This window comes from Vicugna pacos, chromosome 6, assembly GCF_048564905.1.
Source record: "Vicugna pacos chromosome 6, VicPac4, whole genome shotgun sequence".
NCBI lineage: Eukaryota > Metazoa > Chordata > Mammalia > Artiodactyla > Camelidae > Vicugna > Vicugna pacos.
The window spans coordinates 7,701,796-7,712,624 of record NC_132992.1 but is presented as its reverse complement, the minus strand read 5'-3'; the positions used below and the strand labels follow the sequence as shown (position 1 = coordinate 7,712,624).

At 40.9% G+C, this 10,829-nt stretch overlaps 1 long non-coding RNA gene across 2 annotated transcripts; it reads left to right on the top strand.

The window, feature by feature from the left end:
* Positions 1 to 2,543: 2,543 nt before the first annotated feature.
* LOC140697070 (uncharacterized) lies at positions 2,544 to 10,262 on the top strand. 2 transcript variants are annotated; one of them, XR_012073886.1, is made up of 4 exons: positions 2,544 to 2,711; positions 7,664 to 7,745; positions 8,219 to 8,294; positions 10,100 to 10,262. It is a non-coding gene; the product is annotated as an uncharacterized lncRNA (long non-coding RNA). The 2 variants fall into 2 exon arrangements; XR_012073885.1 differs by lacking the exon at positions 10,100 to 10,262 and adding an exon at positions 8,420 to 8,695.
* The last annotated feature ends 567 nt before the right edge of the window (positions 10,263 to 10,829 follow it).

Below are 10,829 nucleotides of genomic sequence, written 5' to 3'. Positions count from 1 at the left end.
GTCAATTTCTGGTGTACAGCGTAATGTTTCAGTCATACGTATACACACATATATTCCTTTTCATAGTCTTTGTCATTATAGATTACACCAAGATATTGAATATACTTTCCTGTGCTGTACAGAAGAAACTATCAATCTCTCTCTTTTGATGAAAATTTTTCTTGAGGTCAAAATTTTTAAAAAAAATTTTTGAGGGAAAAAAACCTCCAAAATCCCAACATGGAGGATCTGAAGCAACAGAGAGTCCCGTCAGAGCTCTCAGATCCCAGAGTGACGAGAACTCGGACAAGAGGAGGTCTCAGCTCTGCAAAGTGAGAAAAATCCTCCTCACCCTGTCAGTTTGCAAACAAGAAGTTTCTTCCAGGTTTAGGATATTTTCTTCTATTATTTAAATTCCTTGTTGTGCCTTTGCTTTCTTTATTGACAGCACTTCTTGTCATTGAAAATTGTAATTTGCCAGAGAGAAAGGGAGAGAGCGAGCGAGCATGTTTGTGAGCAGGCAGGATGGGGAGGGGGGAGAGAGACAGAGAGAGAGGCTAATATCAGAATCTAAACAACACAGCAAGAGGGCGCATCCCATTAACGGATTCTTCTTTATGCTTAAAATGGAGTCTTATTTTCCCATCTAAAAATAAGCCTATGACCTTTTGCATTCTCCAGACCATATGTATTTCTGTAACGTCCAGAGTCCCAAGGTGCATCGCGCAAAGCGAGCGTGGAGGGCTGTCTGGTCCAAGTCCCTGGAGCTAAGAAGTACACCTGCCAGAGAAGCAGCAGCCAAATTCAAAAGAACGAATCCACAGAGATCGGGGTGGAGGGGCGCTCTGAACCCCACTTCCTCTGTCAGTTACTGATTAAACCTCTTAGGTATACAAACCAGCGCCAGGAAAAGCGGAACTTTAATTTTATGCCTCCTACAGAAGAGGGATGATACAGGCTGGGAGTAAATAACACAAGCGTCATAAAAAGAATAAACACCTGCCTGCATTCTCATTGTCAGATTTTTTTTAAGTCCAAAGAAATAAAAAAGAATGTCAAACCTCACTTATAATCAAAGAAATGCAAACTGAAACGTGTTACACTTTTTAAAACTTATCCAATTAGCAAAGATGAAAAAGAAAGATAAGACCAATGTTGGTGAGGGTTTATGCAAACAATCACGTGTCTGTTTAGAGTTGGAATATAAATTAGTAGCATTTTCTGAAGTTAAATTAGGTGACATGTTGGAAATGCCTGAAATGTGTAGATTCCAGAGCAGCAATCCCACTTTTAGCAGTTAATCGTATCCGTCCTATGCAGTAGGATGTTCATCCCAGCGTTGTTTAGAACAGGAGATTGTTGGAAGCAATCTGAGAGCCCAACAGGGAGACAAGCAGCTTGGTCAGTTGTGTTACATTCAAACAACGGATGTGATTAAGAATCATGCTTAGAACAGTAATAACAAATGAAATGGGAAAATGTTCAGGAAATATTGCTAACCAAAGAGGGGGGAAATGCCTGAAAGCTGTCTGTCTGTCCATCCATCCATCCGTCCATCCACCCACCATGCTGATTGTGTGCTAAATAATCATTTAACTAAGCACCCTTGCATTATCCCCTGTGACACAACAACCCCGTGAAGGATGTGCTATTGTCGCCCTTCCAGAGGTAAAGAAACTGGTAAATGGGGACTGGAAATTTCAACTCAGGTGGGGGCTGGACTCAACCACACAAACTTCCTCTCTGCCTTGACAACGAGTGTGTGTAAGTCTGGGGACATGTGTCCTTCCTCGGGAATACATACCCTCTACAATGTTCATAATCCTCTCTCAGGGGTAGGCTTACAGATGATTTGGGGTTATTGCTTTGTGCTTTTCTGTGATTTTTCATGATTTCTACAATGAGCATGTATTTCTCTATCAACTAAGGAAAAAGAAAATGAGCTGTTCTTTTCAGATGATATTCTGACTGTGATCATCATTCTCCTTGGGACTCAGGAGGATTCAAGAAGAGGCAGAAAGAAGCTGATGTCTTCCCAGACCCACTCTGGAACCAAGTAGCCACACCCTGACCATGTGCCCTGGGAAAGGTCACTTAGCTCTCTACTGTAAAGTGAGAGAAAAGGTGCCACAGCATCCCACATATGGTACCTGTTCAATGGATGCTGTTTCTCCTTTCTCTAGCCATTCTTCTGGAACGCACTAACTCCAGAAGTGGCACCCTCCAAGCTACAGCTACTACATAGTTCAGTTCCCTTAAGGAAGACCATTAACTTAAAATCAAATGGAAATACGTTCTGCCTGATTATCAATGCTTGTTAGATTCAACAGGCCTCTCCCACCCTTCCCAAACTCTAGCCTTCTTTGAATTACATTCCACGGTCTTTTTAAGGTTATTTCTCTCTGTATTACAGTGGTCTTCAAACTAGGAAATGCATACAACTGAAGTGTCACAAAAATCCTTCCAAGAAGTACACGGACACACATAGTTTTCAGGGAATTAACTTCCAGAATCTCCATGTCCCTAAGATTCTTTCCTAAGTTTGTCTAAGAATGAACCTGTGTTCAAGGGTTCTTTCCAGCATACTCACCTGCCCTCCTACCATCAGCCGTCTCCTACTTGGTGGCAGAAAAACATCGCTTTCTGCCCAGAGCCGTGAATAACACTGGAGGGCCAGCCCCCAAAAGGACCAACTTGGTATGTGGGTTAAAAGCAAGCCTTCTGTAATCAAGGTGGGTAATAAATCCAGGGTGGGGAGGGCTTTGGGTCTTTTGCAAAGAGACAGTCCATTCAGGCCAAGAGTCAGTTCAGACTACCGATGGGCGTGTAAACCCTTCTCAGAGCCGGGCCACAAGCTCAGGATGCCATCGCTGCATTTCTCAATTTCAATCTCTCAGATCTCTCTCTCTTCCTTTTTCTGAGAGATATTTATTGAACAACTGCTCCCTCAAATAAAATTTATCCAAAAAATCCTGTCCTCAGAGAGCTACATTTTGGTCAAATTCTATGTTACAATTTAAATTCAGAAGTGATACGGTTTGTCACTGGCACGCATATTAACATATTGAAAAACATGTTCATTGAAAACTGAAGTCAGACTTTTTCTGACACAAAATAAATCTGACTCGGCTGTTTGATTAAATAATGAGGACAGATAATTAGGGTATATTATCTATGCATTGAATGAACCAAATCTGTAGATCCAAGGTTTGAGGAATATGTATTTATAGAATGTGATAGAAAAGCATTTTTACCATAATTATATAAAAATATTGTTTGGCAAGCCAAGGTTTATTGAAATCAGCAACATTTCTCAATTACCAATACTTTCCAAGTAAATCAAGTCAGGCAGCATGTCACTACTGAAAGAGTAATTGTATAAAGAATACAATTTAGCCATTTAATGTCTTGGTTAAGCCTTTCTGATATACTTTTTGGTACATATTGAGCTGAATGGTTAACAAATGCTTTTGGAAGTCAGGTGCCCACTAATTCTTTGCTTTTCACAAAATCAAAGGAAGATCTAACCAGCTTGGAAATGACTAAGTATCGCTGCTAGTACAGGTTTGCTTTGGGCTTACACTTCAGAAGTTCAAGGAGAGAAACAATGTGGCTCTATCAGAACTCCATCCGACCCATCACGTAACACGTAGACAACATTTCTCACCAGTTACATCATAAAAACTAAAACTAGGAACGTACCTGATGTTGAACCCTCAGCAATAAATAATATTCATCCCTGGTCGAACGAATTTGAAGTAAAATCTCACCTATCTCATGAAGAAATGCATTTCCCATAAATTCTTACTCTTTGTGTTTAACAATTATCAAAATGCTTAGGACACTTATGTTGTTTTGATCAACTTTGTACTAAAAATCGTTGTAATAATCAATTTAGAAGACTTTTTATTACTTAGAGCTTTTTGATAACAGAACTCCTTAATTTATTTTTACACATTTTTATTGCAAAGGATTCTAATAGCAGCATCAATAAAAGATTTCTAAGAATAAAAACATGTAGCATTAGAATAAAATTTCACAGGGGAAATAGAAGAGAAACACAAGTCCAAAGAAAAGATGTAAAAGTTTTGACAGTTAAAGAATAGTTTGTTCATATAAAAAAAAAAAAGAATGATGGTGAATATTCACTCAAAATAGTAGAGTTCACTGAATGCATTTTGAAAGGCGATCAGTTTAATTTTGAAATGCCAATAATTAAAATTTGCCAGGAACTATATTCTTTGCAACTGTTTAAACTTATGATGAAAAGTTGAATGTCAAATTTTAGACAAGCATGTAAAAATTTCAAAATTCTTTTTTAGGGGGGGAAATGCCTGTAAAACAATTGAAATTCACTGTCTACTACATTTCATGGCTATCCTTTTTCCTCTGTGAGACCCAAGAGAATGAACGTTTATTTTACTGGGTTTGAGGGGGCTAAAGAAAATAGTTGATTTAGGTCTCTCAAGAGACCTGGCCTCACTCCACCTGCAGCCCCAGGCCAGGTGCTGACAATCTGTCCCGTGAAGCAGGTGCTCAGAGCACACACAGCAACGAGCATGCGGCAGCTCCGAGGACAAGGGTGACGTCGGACACGGGGTAGCTCCCTGACAGTGAACTATATCTGATTCAAAGAAGGAAAGAAAAACTAAGTTTCCCACCCGTGACTTAAAGCTATAGTCAAGTAACTTATATTTATTATTTGTGGGAATGGAAGAAATCCTATGGAAAAAATTAGCATGCAGATGGAATTCCCTCTTGTCCATATCTTGACTATTCACCACCTTTTAATGCTTTGTCCTTGACTTCGTTAGGCAAAAATTCCACAGCTAAGTACACTGTGTTCTTTAGAAAGCTGCGTGCATTCACCTACACTCCAACAACCAAAAAGATGTGGAAATAAATGACGTAGAAGAATTACAGGGGTGCACATACTGCCTTTCCTCCTCTCTGCCATCTCTGACCAGGGGCAACTTCAGGAACAAGAAGTCCACCACTCAACTCAATTAGAGAGACAAGGGTGCAGAAAACCAGGTCCCATCACTTACCATCTCACACAAACCCTTAGCCTCCCAGAGCCTTGGTTTTCCTATCTTTAAAGTGGAAAATGGAGTTCAAACAGACACCTTACCCACTACTTGGCGTCACTGCTCTGAGCAGCAAATCTGAGCATGAATCCAAAAGACTATTCTACACCATGACTGACTCATCACTTAAGAGTCTTAAAAGCTTTTCTACGCCAACACTTATGGAAGAACCTTAAGCCAGTGTTCTTCATTCCATTCTCTGTCCTCTTGTCACCTCTGTCCCTATAAAGCAGTCTATCTGGATGAAGGGTTGCATACAGAGAATTGCCACTGATGTCATAAACATACAGGAAAAATTCACACTGCAAGGGCAAGTCAAGACTTAAAGTCCTGATTTCACTACAGTGAAAGAAACAGCCACGACTCTGGGAACAGCCCTCTTCTTAAACATCTATGGTTTGGTGCAGATGGATACACCAAGCTGAAAGATGTTTCTACCTTGATTCACCCTTATGACACAGAGAAGAAACACTGGCCAATGAACATTCACTTTTAAGGTCAAGACTAATCACCGATTTCAAGTCAGATGGATTGTCTTAACAAAGCTGTTAACAACAATGAGAAACAGAAACATCTGATTTGTCCTGACTATGTTTCAATCTCACAAATCTTCAGCTGCAATCCAGGAGCCAAGATCACTCACCACTTCCTTTAATTGATTTCTATACATAATGCCAAGGCTCTCTCTTGAGGGGAAACATTTGAAGCCCTGACATTATTAACCTGGACAATTGACACATAAAAGCATCCTAATTCATTAATTTGGTAATTGACGTTCATTACTTTGGACGTGGACTTCAACAGACAGTCTAGTGTTTATCGGTTAGAAATAAAGACCAAAATAGAGCACGTAACTGGGCAAATCTGGCTGCAGCCTGGGAAAAAAAAATCAGGTTTTAAAATTCTCTGAACATGAAAATGAAAAACATAAGCAATAAACAGTTGTGTCGCCTCTTAGTCTTTGCCCCCAACTGCACTGCTGTATCTTTAACATATGTTTAACTGCTATTTTTTATTAAAGTCGTATTTACGGAGAGGGGAACAAGCTTACCACATATGCTTTGGGTTATATACTAACGGTTCCCTGTCAGATGGTGAGTTAAAAGGAAAAGACACTGGGAGAGAAGAATTCAATTTAAATCTAGCTTATGAAAATCCCTCTGCTTGGGGATAGGAAAAGCCTAAGCCTGAGGGAATTTGGGGTAATTTCTGTAGAGAATTTTGCAAAACATACTAGAACCTGAATCAAAGACTATCATGGGGGAGGTTGTGTTTCAAGTAGAGTCATCATGAGCCCCATTGCAAAGATCCTTGAAGTACTGAAATTACCCCTTAGGTGTCCATCTATAAGATGGCACACATCCTAGACCATAGTCCTAGCTTATAAGGTTCTGGCGAAAATGAGTGACCCAAAAATATGAGCACTGAGTTGCAAGGGAGTGCTGGGTAACGCTGGGTAACGCAGTAAAATGGTCCATGACTTTTCCGACCTTGAGGACTGTTGGGTGGGAACATCCCAATGAACTGACTCCTTAAGATGCTTCCTTCCCATCCTGCTTCCGTCACGAGCCTGATCCCTCAGTTCCGTTCTGCTATCATTCCAAGGCACTGACTTCGATTCCATTCATCTCTCTTGATTAAGCCAAGCACCTTCACCCCCATCATGCCACTTCAACACTCTTTAAGGCTTGTATAATGATTCCCACATGATTTAAAAGCAATTTGATGAAGGTCAACTGACAAGCCAAAGGTCATGCAGGCAAGGAAGGGGCAGAGCTGGGAAGTGAATGCAGGTCCTCAAACCCAGGATTCCTTCCTGGTTTCTCCCTCGGCTGCCCACGCATCTGACCTCTTACCCTTTCTTTCCTCTCTCCATTTTCTATTTCTTTCCTTCTCCTCCCACTGCCTGTATCTTTCACATTCTCTTTATTGCTTCCTTTACAAACATCCATTATTGCATTACTCAATCTGTTTCTTTCCCTTTGTACAGGGATTAAAGTTCCAGAATCCTAAGAGAAGAATGGCAATTTGAGAAGAAATTCTAATAATGATAATTATGATGATGTCCTAAAATCAATGATGTTAAGACTAATAATAAAATGTTTTGCATTGGTTGCTTATTTTTAAATGGATAAACCTTTCCTACTTTAAGTATGTTCGAATAGTGGTTTAAAACAAAAACTGCAATCAAAAGAAAAAACAGAAGTGGCATTCCTTTCTATTTTCTCAAAGGAGATATTGGGAAAATACTCTTATTGAAAGTGTATCTGCAAAAACATTCCCATACATGCCAAAAAAAAAAAAAAGAGAAAAGAAAAAGAAAAAAGTTAGAAAAAAGTATCAGCTCCTAGACACTTATAAAGTAGATTGAATTACCCCAGCCATTGCTGGGTATGTGGCATTTCTAGGGTCACTTGAGCTGTTCTGACTTATGAGGGTTTAACCCCAAGCAAGGTAGTTTAACCAAGCTTGCTCTAAGTGCCCACTTAAGGATTCTTTCAGCAAACAAGAGGAAACATTCTTCAGCTAGGGTTTATAAGCCTTGCCAGGCATGATGCATTAACTTCCAGAGAATGCGCCCTCTGTTTTCTCCACAGCTCGCCTCAATTTACATCTCTATCAAAGCAACAGAAAAAGTGGGAAGATCACCTGGTCCAGCCAACTGCGTGGAGAACTTCGGTAGGCAGTCCAAGGTTCTCAGGGGTGTAGAGCTTCCAGTCCCCAGTGCAGGATTACAGAAAGCTGGTTCTGAGTGCCGCCCCCACCAGACTCATTGTGAGCCTCTGGGCCTTAGTTTCCCTACCTCCAAAATGGACACAATAACAGTACCTACCTCACAGGACTGTTTGGAGGATTAAATGAATTCACTCCAGCACAGCACTTAGAACATGTGCTAGAAGATGGTATTAAGTGCCCCACGAGTTCAGCAGGTAATACTAATGCTTTCCCCATCTAGTCATACAGGACACTCACGGTGGTACAATAACCTCCACTGACAACCTTCCTCCCCAGCCCGAATCCCATAAAGATTAACGTGTCCTGCTGCCTTATTCCCTCAGTCCTGCCCTTCGCTAGCTAAGATTCAGTGCCAACATGATCACCAGACAAAGGAATTTATAAGCCACCTAATGTATTTCCTCTCCCGAGTACAGGAATGCTGTGATTCAAAGGAAATTCACATGTCCCAGGAAGATCCTCAAGTAATTGCTTTAATAATGGAAATTTCAGGTAAGCCAGAAAATGGTTTTTGACCAGATCCTGCTTCTCAAGTGCCTGGTAAAAACTATTGCACTACGCCAGGTAGTCATCTAACATCCTGATCAGTCTGCTCCAAATTTTAATCACCATCACAGGCAAAGAGTACTTGGGATAACAAACTTCTCTGAGGTCGTTCTCGGGACACGTCTTCGATTTAGAGCTTTGAGCACCAAACGATGAATTAAGGAAACTGAATTCTCTTTTCAAGACCATTGTTTATTCACTGAGTTGTGTTGGGCAAGTCACGTGACTTCTGTGAGCCTCTATTTCCCCACCTGTATCATGGGAACAATAATACGTACTCAGCACTGCAGCGTAAGTCAAATCCAGCCTGCCACCTCTTTTTATAAATAAAGTTTTATTGGCTCACAGTCGTGCCCATTTGTTTAGGAACTGCCGAGGGCTGCTTGCCTGTGCTGCTAACAGCAGAGTCGACTAGTTGTGACAGAGACCATACGGTCTGCAAAGCCAAACATATTTAACCATCTGACCCTTTACAGAAAAAGTCTGCCGAATCCTGCTCTGGAAGACTGCTGTGAGAAACCGGTAAAACGCAGATCTGGAAGTGCTTTTTAAACGGCAATATTTATGCAAAATGTAAATCTTTATTACTGCCTGTTCAGTGTTTATAGGCAATTACTGTGCCACTCAGCCCGTGGCTGCAGTCTTCCCAGCTAAGCCATCCCAGCCACCTTGCGTCTTTTCCCATCAGGTCAGGCTTCGGTTTCCTCCACTGCCTTGGTGGCTGGGTAGGGTTATTTTTGGACTTGCTCCAGTTTTTCCTGTTCATTTTTCTTTTAAATTGTAATTAACGTATAGCATACTGGCAAGGTTATTATCTGGTTCTCAAGTGAAATCCAAGTTAATACAGCCAAGAACTGGGCTGGCTTTTTAAATAACAGCTCTGTAAGGAGGTGCTTCCTGGTCAAGTTAGAAAGAGCACGGTTCCAAACCCACCAAGTCATCCACAACTGTGCACGCTTGAGCCAATGAGTTAAGCTCTCTCAGCCTCGGCTTCCACACTGAGAAAATGAGGGAGGAAATTATATGGAGCCTAGAGAGTCATGGTAGAGATGACAAGAGTCTGTGAATAAGTTGACTCCCGCAGAACGCCCCACACATGGTAGGTTCTAGGACAAAGCTATGGATGCCTTCCTCACATGGCTGACTTCTCTTCCACAACAGGGCTCGCACGATGTTACATCTGTGAGTCCATTTACTGGATCTGAGTATCCTACCTTACATTTGTCCCTACTGAACTTCAACTTGCGTTTGATTTATTGAGGTCACTTTACCTTCTCTTGCTTTCTTCCGAAGAGTGAGAATTTCTGCCTTTCTGAATTTGTATTCTGTGGGTCTTATTTCCAAAGGATCAAAGAATAAGCAAGAACACAGGTTAACTAGGGTTATGAGGACAGCTAAGGCAAAATTAAGTGTAGGTTTGGGTCCAATTATTCAAAACCCAACACAGAAACATATTTTGGCCGTAACTATCTAAGCTTTAAGAAGAGAAATACGTTTTCCTTTCAATTTTTCACTTCACAGGGCTAACACAGGCCAGACCAAACGGGCAGAAAGACAAACGGGTGGTCAGAATTAACAGTGTGACTGGGGAAGAAAGAATGGGAAACATGCGACTTTTCTCCCCAGAAAGCTCTCACCTGTCTTTAAATGCTATGGCCTTTCCAAGGTTTGTTTTGCGATTGTTTTAATCTGAGGCATTTTATCTACTAAGACCTTAATTTTTCTGCTCCATTTTCTGCCTTCTCCTCCAGCGTCTTTGATTCTCAGCATTTACAGCCAGCACCAGATCTCCCCACTAGCCGGGAGCTTGTTAAACTACCGCAAAATAGGATATAAGCACCTCATTAATTACCATCATCAAGAGAATTAGCGTGCCTATCGATAAATATTAAAGTTGCAAATTCTCCCTCTCAAGAATGCATTTGCCACGCACAGGTATTGGATGCCTTCCTGCCTGAGACAGATCTCAATCACAGAAGACAAGGAGAGCCCTGGAGGCAGATTCCATTTTAATCCGAGGATTTGGGGAGGGGACTTGCCTGCCAACTAAGGATTAGCTTAGTTTTTTATTTTTTTCCCCCTTGGAGTCTTGAGACTTTGAAAACCAGCTGAAAACGCATATGAAAATGTAAAATGCCTAAATCAGCATTGTGGGAATCTTTTAAAATGTATTGACAAAGCCACTCGGTTAAATTGATATGAATTCACAATCTTTTAAGTAAAGAAAAATGAGTAACATTGAAATGCACAGGAAAATGTTTGGAAGAAAGGCTTTTTGCTCAACTGCCAGTCCTAATTTCTCTAATAACAACAATAATGGTTGTACTAACTAATACTTATTGAATAGTTATTATGGACAAGATACTACAGTGGGAACTTCATATGCTCATCTGTTGCCCCCACAACTCCAGGAGGTGCGTGCTGTCACTATTCCCATTTTACTCATCAGAAGTGAGGCTTAAAGAGGTTGACAAACTTGCT